We start from the raw sequence: 17,911 nt of genomic DNA on the forward strand, positions 1-17,911 counted from the left end.
ACCTGGGCACTGTGTATATATGTATATATGTATGCATACACACATATTTGTGTGTGCATATGTGTATATGTATACATATGTGTATGTTAGCTATAGCATTCTGGGCCTGGAGTCAGGAAGATCTAACTTCAAATCCAGCCTCAGACACTTACTAGCTGTGTGACCCTGGTAAAATCACTTAACTGCTGTCTACCTCAATTTTCTCAAATGTTAAAATTGGGGTGAGGGAGGAAGATGACCTATCTCCCAGAGTTGTGAAGATAATATTTGTAAAGCCCTTAGCACAGTGCCTGGCACATAGTGGTTGCTTAATGAATACTTGTTTTCTCCCCTCCTTTTATGTCTGGACATTTAATGATGGATAAGTTACTGTCTCACAAGGCATCAAATTTCACTATGAGATTGCTCTAATCACATATTTCCCTCTACATCAATCTTAAATCTATCTCTCTACACCTTGTACATATTGCTCTTAGTTATACCTTCTGGGACCACACTGAATGAGTCTAATGACTCTTCACATGACAGCTCTTCCAATATTTCAAGACAGCTATCACATCACATGTGAGTGTTTTTATTTTTCAGGCTAAACATTCCCAATACCCTCAGCCAATTCTAACATGACAAAGACATGAGCCTACCCTCCTCTGCAGATATTCTAGCTCATCAATATCCTCACTAAACTCTGGTGCTCAGAACCAAACATAATGCTGCAGAAAAGCTCTGGCCAGGGTAGAGCAGAGTGGGACTATCACCTTTTAAAAATATGTTTATTCATTTCCATGTAGCCAAAGATAGCAATATTTTAGATGTCAGATCATACTTCTGAATCATGATATTGATTAACTATGATTCCCCCATCTTACACTTGTGAAACTCATTTCTTGAATTCAAGTTACTACCAGTTCAATAACTTGGACAAGAAAAAAAAAGGAAATGAAATTAATCTAGAATGACCTATTTTTGATGAAGTCAGATCATTGTGTTATTTCTTTGTTACCCAAATTTTCTCTAGATATCCACCAGGCATATTTTCAATAATACATTCTAGAACTGTGCCACAAATGGAAGTCTGGGTGACTGACCTGTAGTTTAGTCTCAATTCTCTTCCCTGATATGAAGATCAGGACAGAATAGAAATTCCTAATTCTACAGTGCCTTCTCCAATATCACCGATAAGGCTTAACAATCACATGTACTAGTTCTTATGTGTTTGTTTTTGTTTGCCCCAGTTCTCAGGGATATAGTTATTCTAGGTCAAGTGTCTTGAATTCATTCTGGACAGTTAGGGGAATTCTTTATCTCACTTTACTTACATTGGGCATCAACTCATAATCATTTCTATTTCCTCTTTCAAATCAAAAGTTCATCCTCATGGTCAGAGAAATAAGTATCAGGGAGTAATGCCCACTCTAGTTGTCAGTTATCCTCATTCCATTCACTTGGGTCAAGGAACCTATCTCTTCAACACCCATCAAGATTTTGTTGTTGTTATTGTCATTGTTGCTTATTAATGTTGCTTATTAATTAACAAATTATTGTTGTCCTTGACTTTCCTTACTACCTCCAACACATTTTGAGGTGGCAATAGTGAGTCACTGAAGTGTCTTGAGCAGAGGAGTGAAAGTTAGACTTCTGTAAGATTTTTTGATAGCTTCAAGAAGAATGGATTGGAAAGAGGGGAGGTTAGAAACTAGGAATCCAATTAGGTCGTCTACATTCAAGATGTGGTTCCTTGTGGCAAAAGCCTCAGATAATTAAGAAAGATGAGGACCAAGAAAAAAAACACATTAGATTTAGCAATTAAAAAATTCTTGGGGTAGCGAGGTGGCACAGTGAATAGAGCACCAGTCCTGGAGTCAGGAGACCCAAGTTCAAATCCAGCCTCAGACACTTAACACAAAAACTAGCCGTGTGACCTTAGGCAAGTCACTTAACCCCAACTGCCCTTCAAAAAGCAAAAAAAAAAAAAGAAATTCTTAATTTCTTTGGAAAGAGGAGTTTCATTTGAGTGGTGAGATCTGAAACCACATTGTTATAAAGCGTTGAAAAGTGTACAAAAGGAGAGTTAGTAGAGGTATGAAATATAGATCACTTTGTTTAGGACTCTGGTCATGAAAGAGAGGCAACATGGGTAAAATAGCTTCCTATCTGTATTATTTTTATAACTAGTTACCAATTATCCTACACATGGCAGATCTAGTATGGCAGGCATGGGGAGCGGTCTGATCCAACATCTTCATCCACTTGCCTCTCCCATCTACCACCACCATACTGCACATACAATGAACATCCACATCCTCCAGTTCCTTGACAATGGTGAGTAGACTGATCCCAGGCAGAGCTGCCACCCTCTAAAGAACTGAGAATACAGTGGAAACTGGAGATTATGCCAATCTCATCCAGGCTAAATAGATGCAAGCCTGAGTATTCTTGTCTCCACTGGATATGAGAAGAAGGGGTGGCAGAAGAGAACATGTCCTTTCAAACCTCCTGAAGTCCCTCTACTCATAACCATAGTATCTGTTAGATAGTCTGGCTATGCCTCTCTTCCTTATAATCGTGGATCATGCTAGATGAAGAAGTAAAGAGTAAAAACAATTTTAAGGTGGCAAGTGGAATTAGATTATGGTGGTGACATTCCCAAACCAATAAGCTGCTTCCTCCTACCCTTGAGCCCTGCAACAGCAAGTCACTAGGGAATTGATATGTCTTTTGTCCTGAGTTTTCCATTTAACTTGGAGTCAAGAGACATTTGAGCAGATTCGTAGATACTACAGAGTCAGATGGAAGTTGACAAATGGAGGTCAAGAAATCCAATGCTTCCTCATTTCCCCCCCCTCTTCTCTGTTCACAGGTACCTAGATTGTATCTACTGTCCTCAACTTGGTTGGGATATGCTCATTGTTACAGTTGAAGCAATGTGAGTGAAGGGCAGATGCCTGATTCTAGCTGCTTCATAGAGGGACAGAGTCCTGAGTGGTGGCAGCCCTTTCCTTCTCCTTTTATAGTCAGCCATTTTCCCATTCAGGAGCCAATCTGGTGCCCCCTAAAGTTAGCCATTATTGGGGAAGAAAAAAATCTCACTAATTAGACTCTGGTTACAGTTCTGACATCATGCCTCAATACTAGGTTTGTCAATTTCATTTTTCCCGAACTCTTCCATCTATTTACATCTTCTGTTCAAATGGTCTATATTATAGTCTGATAACAAAAATCTCTTCTGTTTCTCCCTTCCTTGATTTTCAGCCAAATGTTTTTAACTGTACTTCACCAATATGGTTCCTAGATTTCTGCACACGATTAGACACATGACTATGTACATTGCTATTTTTTAATATTCGATGCTAAACCATCCTGTTTCTTTTTCATTAGATTAGGTATACCCATACAGAGTTGTATTTTAATATGTCTACTTCCACTATGTCTCAGTGACACCAATGATGTCAAATTTGACTCTGTGTTAGGAACTCTAGTACATCTTACTTATTACCTAAACATTGTGAATTTGTATATAAATATTTGAGACCATAAGTGTTATTACTGCCCCTCTTTAAAAATTTTCTCTTCTGTGAACTTCTGGGTATCTCAACTGCTAATGGTATCTAGATTTTTGGTTATACACAAGCAATTTTCTCTGTTCCCACCACTTTTCAAAGCAAAGTCCTTTCATTTAGCTTTGGAAGACATCAGGCAAATATATTCTTGCCAGTCTTGGTCAGGATGAAGTTTTTCCCATATTTTAAGCTGTGGTCCAGAAATCCAAATACATTTCTCGGTTCCTATAATGTTAGTGAACTGCTGAAATGGAGTTTGAAGGGCTTATACACACACACACACACATCCCACTTATCAGCAAATGCTCTCAAAAAGTGGTAAGATATATGTCATATTAGAAAAAGGGGGAAAAATAATGTCTGCACAACATTTTAGCTGAAACCAGATGTATTGGGAAAATTTCGGGGGGTCCCTTTTTCTGGATTTTTGTCTCATGAAAAGACAAAAGAAAATAATTAATTATTTGTTTCCTACACATTTCCAGTTGTGATATTTTCTGCCCAGATTATGCCATCTAGCTTCAGGCCCACACTAATGTAAGCACTTTAGAGGCTTATAACTTTTGTGGCCAATAAAAAATGTCCCTCAGACTTAGGAATGTAAACTTAATGATAAGCTTCAGACCACTGAGTATTTTACTAATGCTAGAATACAAATTATTATACATAGAGATGTAGTTTCTTATTCTAATAGAAATGGTTTCCTGATTAAAATCATATGCATAGCAAAGTATACATATATGCAAGGACCATACGAGGCATTTATTGGTACAATACCCAGTAGGGAGTCTTGTTATATATTTTAATGACTATTAGGAAAATATGGTTGTAAGAAAAAGGAGCTTACTTTGTTCTAATAGAAAATCAAAGATACTGCTTAATGATAGAATAAATACCACTATTAAACTATACAAGTAAAAAATGCAAATATGAATTTTTGCTTTCTAGAAAGTATTACTGTTTTGTGCATAATGGTAAGAAACACTCTTTATACTTCCAAACAATTTATCTCTCTCTTTTTCATGCAGAAATAGGACTTGAGAACTTTTCCTTCAAATGATTGTCTCAGAGGGGAGAAAAGCAACTGAAAGTCTCTCCTTCAAATGATTGCATTGAAGAAGAGGAAAACAATTGAGAATTCAATATATTCAATAGAAAAGGCTTAGACTATTTGCTTATTTCCCAAAATATTTTCCCAATCGTGTTAAATGGAGTAAACAATATATAGGAATGGTTACCCACAACTCTTTTCACTCTTGCTTTTATGTGTCCTTTCTTTAACTACAGCTCCCTGCAAAACCTTATTACTAAGAGGGTCTGGAGTGTAAAGAGAAGGGGTTATATTGTGAGATAGCAGGATGTTCTATAACTTGCAAACAGAAGAAGTGTTAGGAGCATCAGTTTGAAGCTGTCCAGTCATTTCAGTGGTGTCCGACTCTTCCTTCTGTAAGTCATTTTACAGATGAGGAAACTGAGTCAAACAAGGTTAAGTGACTTGCCTGGGTTCACAAAACTAGTGAGTGTCCAAGGCCAGATTTGAATTTAGGAATTGGGGTCTTCCTGACTCTAAGCCCCACACCCCATCCACAGTGCCACCTAGCTGCCCTTGTAAGAAGGTTGGTAATCTATAACCTCTAAAAAGTTAGGAGGATCAGAGGGAAGCTTGAATATATGTTCCAATGTCTCCCTCCAGGGTTAAAACTGTAAATCCATATAGAATGATTTACACATTGCTATTGAATTTCACATATGGACTATCTGAAATCTATCAGATGAATCAATAGGCAAACACCAAGTGTGGTTCAAAAAGGCTGTTACCTCTGATACAGCTATATCACTGCTCAAATTAGCTTTTCTCTTCAATGTACCTTGTCTTCATTGGGCTTTACTTGTGCTCTTATGATTTATAGTTTCTTGCTCTAGTCTGTGATCTTTGGAAATGCTTTCTAGGTTCATTTTATCAGAGTCATTTGTGTCCACATGAATCACCAGAAAGTAGATAGTTTTCTGTTTTGAGCTCTAACGAGTCCTCTATTACTGTCTGGATGAATGTTCCTGGAACATAATAGAAGTCATCATTGTTATCTGGTCAGCAAATGGCCTCCTCAGTACTCCTGAAAGGGAGAATTACTAACCTCCTCTGACTCTTCCTGTTACATACTCAGCCATGTCTGTTGGACAGTCAAATAGTACAGTGAATAGAGTACTGACCCTGGAGTCAGGAAGACTCATCTTATTGAGTTCAAACTTGGCTTAGACCCCTGCTAGCTATGTGAGCCTGGGCAACCAATTTAACCCTGTTTGCCTTAGTTTCTTCATCTGTAAACTGAGCTGGAGAAGTGCATTCCATTATCTTTGCCAAGAAAACTCCAACTGAGTTACTAAGAGTTAGACATGACTGATCATTTACATTTTATCCTTTATTAGAAGACAAGGAACCACTACCTTCTCAGACTATCCATTTCCCTTTAAAGCCAAGCACAAGCATCTTTCCAGAGGACTGCTACTGTGAATAGCTCTAAGGTTCTGATCACATAGTATAGTGAACTCTCTATTTATCTAGCAGTAAATTGAAACAAAACATTAGCAGAAACCAAAGTACAGCATTCACAATGTTATAACATAACAACTTATCACTAAAGTGGCCACATAATTTTCACCAAAGTGGCCACATAGTTTTAAAAAGAAGATATCATTCAGTAAGTCCTTAACTCAATCATCTTTAAGGAGCAAGCCTCCTTAAGGGACACAAAGTACAAAGGTCAAAGTTCTCCACCTAGGTCACATTGTCTTAATTTCTCAGTCAAAGTCTTCTTTATTCTTTTCCATAATCCTTAACTTAATCATCCTTAACAGGATGCCCTGTATGGGGCAGCCAGGTGGTGCAGTGAGTAAGAGTAAGAGCACTGGCCCTGGCATCAGGAGACCCGGGATTGGTTCCGGCCTCAGATACTTGGCACCCACACAAAAAATAACTGGACGTGTAACCTTGAGCAAGTTACTTAACCCCAATTGTTTAAAAAAAAAGAGTATAAGGTACAAAGTACAAAGTTCTCCCACTCCTAGGCCACAGGAAATCATGATCTTCTCAGTCAGCATTAAGTACCCAAGGAAAGGTCTTTTCAGCTTGACTCAAGGCTGGCTCCTAAATTCCATGGTTCCTCATCCACGGCCCCAGCTTTTGCCTGGATTTAACCAACTGTTGCCTGGATTCAAAGGTAGGAAGCTCTCAGCTCCTCTTCCAGCTCCTTATCCAGCTCCTCATCCAGTTCCATATTGAAGTTCACAAGGCCCAGTCCACTTCAAATCTTTTGCAGTTTCTGTTTCTGGGAAGATAAAACCTAACAGAGCCAAAACAACATTCATGCACATTTCCAGCACCATCATCAATTCACTTTCTGCCTGTGAAATCAACACAGGCCCACAAAGTCTGAGAATTCAACACAAATCATCAGTATAGTCCCAGGACCTCTAAAACCCTCCTCCATGACTTCTATAAACATATGATAAGGGGCGGCCAGGTAGCACAGTGAGTAAGAGCACCGGCTCCAGTGTCGGGATGACCTGGATCAAATCCCGGGCTCAGATACTCAGCACCACACCCAGAAATAACTGGCCGTGTAACCTTGAGCAAGTTACTTAACCCTGATTGCTAAAAAAATAAAAAAAAATAAAAAAAACCATACGATAAGAAAATCCTCTTTCAGGGCTTCCAGTAAGGTCCTAGGGCTTCTGCACAAAGTATTACAAACACAAACTGACACAGAACAGACAGAGTGCCAGGTTACTACAAGTTTTCTCTCATTCAACTCTGCCACTGCAAATGTCCCTTTCTCAGTTCTGCTCTGTCCCATCTTGTGCTCAGCTTTTTATCTGTTCATTAGCACCTCCCTGTTCTGCCCACCTCTTATGTCCTCTCTGTTCTTGTCTTTGGAAAGCACAAGTTCTGTTTCTTAACAAATGCTTGATATCATCATGGGCAATGTTAAAAGAAACTTGAACTGAAACAAGGTGCTAAATAATTAAATAGCTGAAACGAGGTGCTAAGTACTTCTTTGATTGCCATTACATTTCCTTGCTATCAATGAAGGAAATTATGTGAGCCTGACTCATTACTCCCTCCCCTTCAGGAAGATTTTCAAATTTGTCTTTTAGCTTTAAGTATATGGAGGTCCTCCTTTTTTTCTTCCTCTTTTATGTCCTTTTACTTCTTCATTTCCTGATATAGGACAAGATTTCTTTCTGTCATTTCAGATGCTTTTTCACTACTTTTTCCCCCTCATTGAAAATCTCCACCCATTTGGAGTAATGGTGATGATGATGATGTATGTGTGGGTGTGTGGAAGCTGCAAGGATTTCTTAGTTCTCTGATAATCTGCCTAAACAATGGATGTTCTTCAAGATCCTTTATCATCTCTTTTAGATAAGAGGCCAACCTCTGCTTGAAGCATTGAGAGCAGTAGCTTTACTGTGCCAAAAATATAAACGTTGTGGGTTAAGTGCAAATCACAGAAAATGTCCCCCTGCTCTTCATATTTATTGAGATTCCTATCTTAATTACTGATTATGTGTTTCAAATTCACCTTCTAAATACCTCCATAATAGCTTTATATTGTTTTCTCATTTCTTACCCAACATCCTTTTTTTCCACTCAACAGCTTGATGACCTTTTACTTTCTCACTAACTTCTTTTTTTCCTAATTGTTTAATTTACCATTGTTTACTTAACATGCCAGACCAAGAGCCTTTTTCTTCCCCCTCACTCCTAATTGTTCTCTTCACTCTTTTTCCTCTTTAACTTTTCCACCTAAATATCTCCAAATTTCTTCTCCCTGAAACAAATTTAATCTCTGTTCTTCTCAAGTCCTAAGCCCTTGAAATCACTTTTGATTTTACATTTTCATTTGAGAGAAACTATTTTACATCAAATATTATTTTGGGATCCAGTTTTTTTTCCTTTATTTCCTTATTTAAGGCCCAGTCCTGGTAAAAAGTCAGTCTCTGAGGGGTGGCTAGGTGGCGCAGTGAGTAAAGTGCTGGCCTTGGAATCAGGAGGACCTGAGTTTGGTTCTGGCCTCAGACACTTAACACCCACACACAAAAAAACTAGCCATGTAACCTTGGGCAAGTTACTTAACCCCAATTGCCCTCCAAAAGGAAAAAAAAAGTCTGTCTCAGAAGGACCTGAATGACTCATGAGATTGTCCTACCACTCTAAGAGTACACTTTTCAATCTTAGGCAGGACTCCACCCAACTAGGACACCTAAATTCTGTTTAGAGTATAAACAGAATCCAGTCTGGACATGTTCTTACCCCAGGGAAAAGAGCCCTCATCCTTGTACCCTTCCATTAGAATTTAGGGTCACTCAGCTCATAAAATAGAAAACCAACCAGAGTGGTCTCAGTGGAGAGGGATTCCCCTGGAGAGAATGTTGGAGACTCATGACTAAGCCACATTCTGAGCAGAAGGTGCTGAAGACTTTTAGCACACCTCCTCATTAAATGGACAGCAATCAGGGTTGATTTTTCACTTGACATTCCCTTTTTCAAAAGTATTTGAGGCTTTCAGGCTCTTCATGGATTTGTCTTTGGCTACTAAGAAAAGACATTGATCATCAATTTATTGATTGCTGACTACCCTAATTAGCAGATTATTAATTACCCAGAAACTCTGTCTCTGTGGGATTTTTCATTCATTACATCTTCTCTTCATTGTTTCAAGTCTTTCCCCCTCTCTAAACTCTTTTCCCATGCAATGTTCTTCTTTGGAAGCCAGAACTGGAAGCACGTTCATAGGCTCAGAGATTCAGAGGTCAAAGGAAAATTAGAAGGTAGGTAGTACAACCTTCTTATTTTATAGATAGGAAAATTGAGGCCCAGAAAAATTATGTGGTTTGTTGAAGTTTACACAGTTAGTAGCAGGGAAAGGATTTGAATTCATATCTAACTCCAAATTCAGTACTTTTTCTCCTGAACCATGAAGCATTCTTAGATATGTTTTTCCTGATCTGACAGTTTAGTAGTGTTACAAAGAAAGGAATTGGTGATAATCCAATATGATTTCAATTCAATTCAATGATGATTTAATGCCTAAAATGAGCAAGATGATATTCCAGGTACTAGGGATATGGAAAAGAAATAAAAGCTAGTTATTTTCACAATCAAATAGGCATAAGAAGCCACGCACACAAATAACTTTACTACAAAAGAGAAGATATAAAAGATTCAGACAGTGCCATAAGGAATTCCAAGAGGAAGAAAGCATTTTCATTGAGGTGTGGGGTGATGTTATAAGAATTCATGACCAAACACAATTTCCTTCCTTTTTCTCACTGTCCTCTTGTTTTGCTTACAAAATGTTTTCCCTTTTCATCTCTGGCTCCTGGCATACTTGGCTTCCTTCACTTCTCAGCAAAAATCTCACCTATAATAATCCCTTTGTAGTCCCCCTTAATACTAATGCCTTCCCTATGTGATTACCTCCACGTTATGCTGTCTACAGCTTTTTTACATAGTTCTTTGCTGGAGCCTTCTGAGGATAGGAACACCCCCCTCCCCCTTTCTTTGTATCCCTAGCTTTAGCATATTCTCTGGCACAGTGTAGGAAAATAATAATACCTGTTGACTTGACTTAGTGTGGAAGGGAGGATCTAGGAAATCTTCAGGGAGAAAGTAGCATTGGAGAATGGGAATAGAACTGTGGAGGGATTTCAATAGGCAGATTTTTTTTGGGGGGTGTCACTTCAGTCACAGAGAATGGCAGAAGGAAAGGCATAGAAATGGGAGAGGGAAGGGAAGAATGAGGGACAGTAAGTAATCCAATTTGTCTAGATATAGAGTTTGTTAACAGGAAGTGTTGAAAGATAAAGTTGGAAAGATCATTTTGAACCTGATTGTCAAAGATGTTTAACATCAGGAAAAGGAGCTATTGATCTTTTCCATGAACAATGAGAATGCTTCGATTATTTCTGAATGCCGGGATGGTGTGATAATATTTCTGTACTGGGTATGGTGCTACCATTATCAGAAACAGACATGTCAGAGAGAGGGGATGTGTTTTAGAGAGAATGATAAAACATTTAATTTGCAATATGTTGAATATGGGAAAGATATTGGAGATTTTTTTTCCTGAGCAACATATGTTGGTTTGCAGTGAACATGACTTTTCATATGATCAGAAAAAAATCCTTTTAATAATATGTTCTAGAATTTTTCTAAGAATCATTATCAAGTTCACGACATAGTTTGAAGCATTTATGCTCTTCCTTTTTGTTTTCTTTTTTAAATTGACTCATCTGTGGTCTAAGTTATGTAGCATATTTCCCACTTCTCACTACTCTTCAGAGATCATCTTTGGCAGTTTGACTGTCACCTACCAAAATCACTTCAGTCCCTTTCATTCATCAGAACAAAGTGGCTTAAACTCTTTGAAAGCAGCTATCTTACTATAACATTTATACTATTTTTCAATTACCCATTAGTCATTTTTGTTATATATATATATATGTGTGTGTGTGTGTTTAAGATGAATATATAATTTTGCTTGATAGGGAAGAGAAACAAAATGGAAATTGAATAAATTTTGCCTTCTTCCCATCATGTTATTATTGTTTCATTAGCCCTTTCCTTGCTCTTCCTTTTGTATACTCAGCAGAGTTTTATTTTCTAAAGCTCCTTTTTATTATTTTCTATATTTGTCAAGAGCCTCAATTTGCCTTGACACTTTTTTCATAATATCATACCATCCTTTTAAAATTTGCCCATAGTTATCTGCTGCCATGCCCACATTTTGTACATGTCCTTTCTAAATCTGTGATGGGCAATAAACCTCTGCAGTCACATCAATCTTCTTTGATTTTTCTCAACCATTTTCTTTGTCAGAATTTTGTCCATGGAAATCTTTCATCTCTCTTGAGCAGTTTCTTTCAGGATATCAGGCCATGAAATCCTATCTGTCTTTTTTCCAAACTCTTTGAAATCTGTTTTCCTAAAGCCTAGATCATGCAACAGATAATTTTTGGCTATTGCTTAATTATTATTTACAATGAAAGCTAAGATGACATGGCTGGATCTTCCCAAAATTCCCAGCATTTCTACTTTAACAACCAGTTGCTAAATCAATGGTCATAAATTTCAACCCAAATTCTTATATAGCAATACCATATTTCTGAGCAACTCTTTATAGGAAATGAACTCACGAAGTTGCACAAAAATATTACGTGCAAAAATAAAAGTACACAAATAATAATTTTTTTAAGTCAAAAAGTAAGATGTCACAATCTAGAATCTTTCTTCTAATTTCCCCTCCTTTTTGGAGGGTAAAATTATTAGCAAGGCAAATTGGAAATTTACCATCTGCTGTGTTTAGAGCAGAGAGGAGTCCAACAGATGACTTGTCAAAGGCTTGTTTTATAGTTGATAGAGATTGAGCTGCAATTTCTTTTTCCTTATATTCATTCACTTTTTGGTTTAATGTGACAAAATGTTCCATTGGGGTGATTGTAGAATAAACAGTCTAATCTCACTAGAGCTATACCATGTTTGAGTTAGTATATAAGATAGTTACATGTATGCCAATGTTAATGACAAAAGGAGCTCTCTTTATGACTCATATGATTGAGCCCCATGTAGCACCAATGCAATATTCACAGTGCTGACAGCAACTGTAAATATGCTGACATAGTCCTCAATTGCAAAATATAAGAGACTCTCCATATAGAAGACAGAAGCAAAACATTTATTCAAATACCAGAAAACCAAATTCCCAAACCAGTAAGCCAATTCCATCATAGTAGCAAAGAAGTTAATAAGCCATAACACCACAGAGAGCCACACCATCCTTTAGCCTTCCCACAGACCAACATTTACTCACAAGTCTCCCTCAGGTGTGTCCTCTCCTCCCTCATCTCTAATTACTCTGACTCCTAGTTTCCTGTGGGATCTGCTCCACCCTTCAGCAATCTCCTCAAACCACAGGCTCCATGCGATTTCATTCGGTCTACTAGAGGTCAGGGTACATCTTCAAAGCAAGGAAGGTCTTCAAATTCCCTTACGCTCAATAAGGGTCAGGGAAGATCTTCAAATTCTCATTAATATTATGGACTCATATGATTGAACCCCATTATAGACAGAACCCCCCAAATGCCAGCATTTGGAACAATCCTACCACTAATGATGGCTAATATCCATGCACCATTCTCTCCTTCATTGTCATTGGTTGATTAATCTTTGCTGAGGGATGTAAGAAATACTATAGGATGAGCAGAGAAAGAGCTAAAGAGGTCACACAGCTTGTCATAGTCTTTCAGATCCCTAAAGGCCTAAGTGACAAGGTGAGGAACAATAACCGCTGATCAGTGTTAGTCTTCTAACAGGAGTAGACAGAAAGAATGGGAAATGAAATTACTCCGATTAAAATGAGGTCACTCATTTGATCATGATAGGCTTCTATAGTATCTATCTATCTATATGTATATCTCTATCTATCTATCTATCTATCTATCTATCTATCTATCTATCTATCTATCTATCTATCTATCTAGTGATCATATCACATTATTTTCTTATCCTAGTGATGAAATGATTGACTGAATTCCCTTGCTTTCTTCTATTTAATTCATGAAAATAATAAGTACTGTTAGTCGGGGATCCTGGATGAGGATAAATTTTGGATCTTGCTAAACAGTAGTTTGACTTTCTTAGCATTGAAAACACTTGACCCAGTATGGGGAATATAGCTTGGATTCTGGAAATGGGCTTAGGCTGCCTTTAGCAGATTTTGATTTGTTCATTCTTTACCGGTCACCTGCTCTAGCTAGAGGTGCTCTTGCTATGGTTGTAGAATGTTATCCCTCAGCATAAATGGCATATTGTGTCCCAGAGCCCAACCTCTCACAAGCCAGAGAGTGGCAGGGAATCCTAGGTAGTGAGCTCTGAGATGAAGATTTATGGGTATGAGGAGTTACTGTGATGTAGGGGAAAGAATGTTGGTCCCAGAGTCAGAAAAACTGGGGTCAAGTCTAAGCACTGCTACCTGTGCACTACATGTATACTTTGGGGCAAACTATAGGGCTTCAATTTTTTCATAAAAGAAGAGCATTGAACTAGATTTTCTATAAGGTCCATTACAACCCAAAGCAAGCCTTTGGGCAGGAGTAAAAGAAAAATAGGGAAACGTGCTGAGAGGGGTAATGTTTCAAGTAAGGTTGAAAAAGCAATGAAATAAACATTTTTGGTGGTGCCCCAAACTACATCGAACTATGTGCCTTAATTTATTTTATGTTTATTTTCTTGTGCCAGAGAGGATCCTTTGATGTTCCATAGGCATTCTAAAGACTGCAAAACTCTTACATCATTCCTGTTAGAGTCATCTAGATGTTAGGGAACAGTGTAGGAAAGAAAGCAATACTAGAATGCTATGTAAGTTTCTGATAGCTGCATCTTGAGAATGACATAATTAAGCCAGAAAAGTACAAGTAAAGAGACCAAAGGGATGAAGGGAATTGTTTAAGAAGATGCTAAAACATCTGGGATCCTTTGTTGAGAAAGATGAAGTCTGAGAGGAGATGTGACTAAAGTTCATAAAATCATGATAAGCATGAATAGAATGAACATATACTGATTCATTCAATTTCAAGCTTTCAGGTTGGATTGTAAGTCTCTCTCTCTCAGAGACTTGAGTTCCATATCACCAGCTGCCTTTTGAATGTTTCCGAATAAATGCCCCATAGGCATCTCACCCTCAATATGTCCAGAACAGAACTCATTATCTTTTCCAAAATCCCACTCTCACCACTCTCTGATTTACCTCTTTCTTTTTGCAATCTCTAATTCTTCCCTCCCCCTCCTCTCACATGAACAGTGTCCATGACATCTGTCCCAACTGTCTCTTCTCCACTCATATGGTGATCACCTCTTCCTGCCTGTACTCCTGGACAAAGATCTTCTAATTGCTCTATCTACATTGCCTCTACCTCTAATCTCTCTCCTTTGCAATTTATCCTTCATACAACTGCCAAAAGTACAGGTCTGACTATGCCACTGCTCTTCTCAAGAAAACCCCATGGTTCCTGCTTGTCTATAGGATAGAAGTAAAACTTCTATTTCACTTATGATCCATCTCCAGCCTACTTTCCCTGGCTACTTGAACATTACTGTCCCTAACATATTCTATTTGCCACACAAGCTCCTTTACTTATTCCCTATGGCCTATATTTCATCTTAAACTTCTATTACTTTGCATAGCTCTCCCACACATAGAGTATATTCATAATTTATCTCCAACTTGTAGAATCATGTTTCTTTCAAGACTCAGGTAAAGTGTCATCTTTTAAAGGATACCTATTCTAAACTATGGAGGCACTAATGTCTTATATCATAGAAATTACTTTATCTCTATTTTGTATATATCTTGAATGCACTTATCCATATTTGTGTTGCTCTCCAGTCTCCCCACTAAGTACCAATACAATGTAAGGTCCTTGAGGATAGAGATGATTTCATTTTTTCTTTGTATCTCCAGTCCCTAACATAATACCAACACCTGACACATAGTAGGTGCTTAATAGATGCTATCTAAAGAAATAAAAGTGTATTGAATTCAAAGTCAGAAGGCTTAGAAAAAAACAGTTTTACTACTTACTAGCAGTTTGACCTTGAATAAGTCTCTGACCCTTTCTGAGTCTCAGTTTCCTAATTTATAAAATGAAGTGGTTAGTCAAGAATCATAATGCCCAAATTAACTACAAAGGACATATGAAGGAAAATGCTATGTGCATTCAGAGAAGGAACTGGTAAGCAGAAGAATGTATTGGATGATTTTGAATATATAGAGAGATATAGATATATACATATGTGTGTCTAATAGTAGCCATCTTCATGGTGGGGTGCGGCTACTGAAGAAAAAATAAAGGAAAAAATGTACATGATAACTTTATTATATATTTAAAAGGAATAGCAAGTTGTGCATAATAGATTCACATTTTCATGGGCAATCATTCTTTTTATTGCACATTGTTATGGAAATTCTTGCTTTATTCCATAAATTTAAAAGAAAATAAATAAAAATTAAAGAGAAAAAGAAGAAGAAAGTATCAATTGATAGGCATAGAGCTGACAAGGACCATAAAATTCATTTAATACAAGTCTTTCATTTTATGGATGAGGAAACTGGGACCCAGGGAGAGGAAATGGTTTTCAAAGGTTAAAAAAAAATAAAGGTAATATTGGCAAGAGTGGAGATCAAAATCAGCTCCTCTCACTTCAAAGTCAACACTCATTCCCCTGTACAAATTTTATGGTTCTTTGAAACCCCATGATCCTTGAACTAGAAAGCCACCTTTGAAACTTAAAAAAACATCAGTGGGCACCATTTAACACATGGTGTTAAAAGGACATTAATTGTTCTCTTCTTAGAATGGTGGTCCTTTGCTCCTATAGATCAGATGAGTGATCAATATTGAAGGCTCTTCAGCAAAAGGCTGACATCATTAGCCAAAGGAAAGCCCTCTATATACAGAATAGGAGGGATTGTCTGCCCTAGACAGTAGTTGCTACTAATTACACCATTCTTTTCTAACTTGACTTTTGGGATCTAACCACGTAGGTTAGATCATGGATGTCAGGGTTCTAGAGGTCTATATACTGGAAGGTAGTCTTGGGCTTGACCTGGGGACTAGTGATCTTGAAAGTAGGGCATATGAGTAGTAGTAGTAGTGATAGTAGTTAACTGAATGACTGAACAACAACCCCTTCCAGAATCACTGCTTTGTTATGGCAGAGTGGCTTGCGTAGCTCAAGGAAACTATAAGCTATGCCTTGCAAGAAGGAAATGCCAAACCACTTGGGTATCTTTGTCAAGAAAATCCCATGGATAGTATTAGGGCCTGATATGCTATGATCTGCAAGATCACGAAGCAAGAGATATGCCTGAACAAGTAGTAGTAGTAGTAGTTGTGGTAGTAGTAGTAGTAGTGGTAGTAGTAGTAGTAGTAGTAGTAGTAGTAGTAGTAGTAGTAGTAATAGTAGTAGTAGAAGTAGTAGTAGGAAGAGGAGGAAGAGGAGGAAAAGGAAGAAGAGGAGTAATATAGCAGTACTAACAACAACAAACATTTATATAACATTAAGGTTTACAAATCACTTTACATGTATTATTCCATTTTATTTTCATAGCAGCTTTGGAAAGGAGGTGCTATTATGATCTCTATTTTAGGTATGGTATGAAGAAACTGAGACTAAGAGAAGTTAAGTGATTTACCCAGGGTCACACAGCTAGAAAAAGTTTAATGCAGTATTGGAATTTAGGTAATAGAAATTAAGTGTCATAGCTGTAGAGCTGGAAGGGACAGTAGAGGCCTTTGGAGCATCCTCTCCTCCCCCATTTTATAGATAAAGAAACTGAGGCACAGAAAGGTTAAGTGGCAAATCTAATTATATGAAAGTTAAGATTAACACATCCAATAAACAAGCAATTATCAAGTGCCTACCATAAGTAATGCACCGTGATGGGGGGGGCGGGATTTTTAAAAAATGTAAGACGAGAGTCAGAATTGGGGAAGAGTCCCTGCTCTGACAAGTATTAGCAAAGTTAATTTTAGTATTGTCTGGGATTTAAATAGACCTTTAATGTTTTCAAAGTACTGTAACCACATTATCTCATGTGAGGTTGTGAGATAGATATTACATTTAAATTTAGAGTTGAAAGAGAACTTGGAGCTCTTTTAAACCAACCCTCTCCTTTTACAGAAGTTCAGAGAGATTACATGAGTTGTTGTTTCCACATTTAGTACCAGAATGAGGATTCAGACTTGGGGTCTCCTGATTTTAGACTCCAACACTCTAGCAGCTATGCCGTGTTCTTGTAAGCCTGAGTTCTTCTATCTCACAGGGTTGTTATTTTAAAAAGTACTTGGTAAACCATAAAGTACTATATAAACATGAAATATTACTTTTCCCCCTTGGGGAAATAAAATCTAAATCTGTAAAAGTTTAAATAGTGATAAAAGAATTAGATCATTAAAGAAAACACTGTGATGCCATTCAATAGTATTTACTTGATAGTCAATTATATAATTAACAGTTTATATAGGATCTCTATAGGTGTCATAGTGGAGAGAGTGCTGGGCCTTGAGTAAGGAAGATACCTTCCAGAGATTAAATATGGCCTCAGACACTTATTAGCTGTGTGATCCTGGGCAAGTCACTTAACTCTATTTGCCTCAAATCCTCCTATGTAAAATGACCTGGAAAAGAAAATGGGAAGTTACTCCAGTAGCTTTGGAAGAAAACCCCAAATGAGGTCATAGAGAGTTGGACATGGCTGAAAATTACTGAACAATAACAAATAGGACTTCAG

This window comes from Petaurus breviceps, unplaced genomic scaffold (genome assembly GCF_028583685.1).
Source record: "Petaurus breviceps papuanus isolate PSGF00001 unplaced genomic scaffold, PetGlider_PUasm1.0 229, whole genome shotgun sequence".
Taxonomy (NCBI): domain Eukaryota; kingdom Metazoa; phylum Chordata; class Mammalia; order Diprotodontia; family Petauridae; genus Petaurus; species Petaurus breviceps.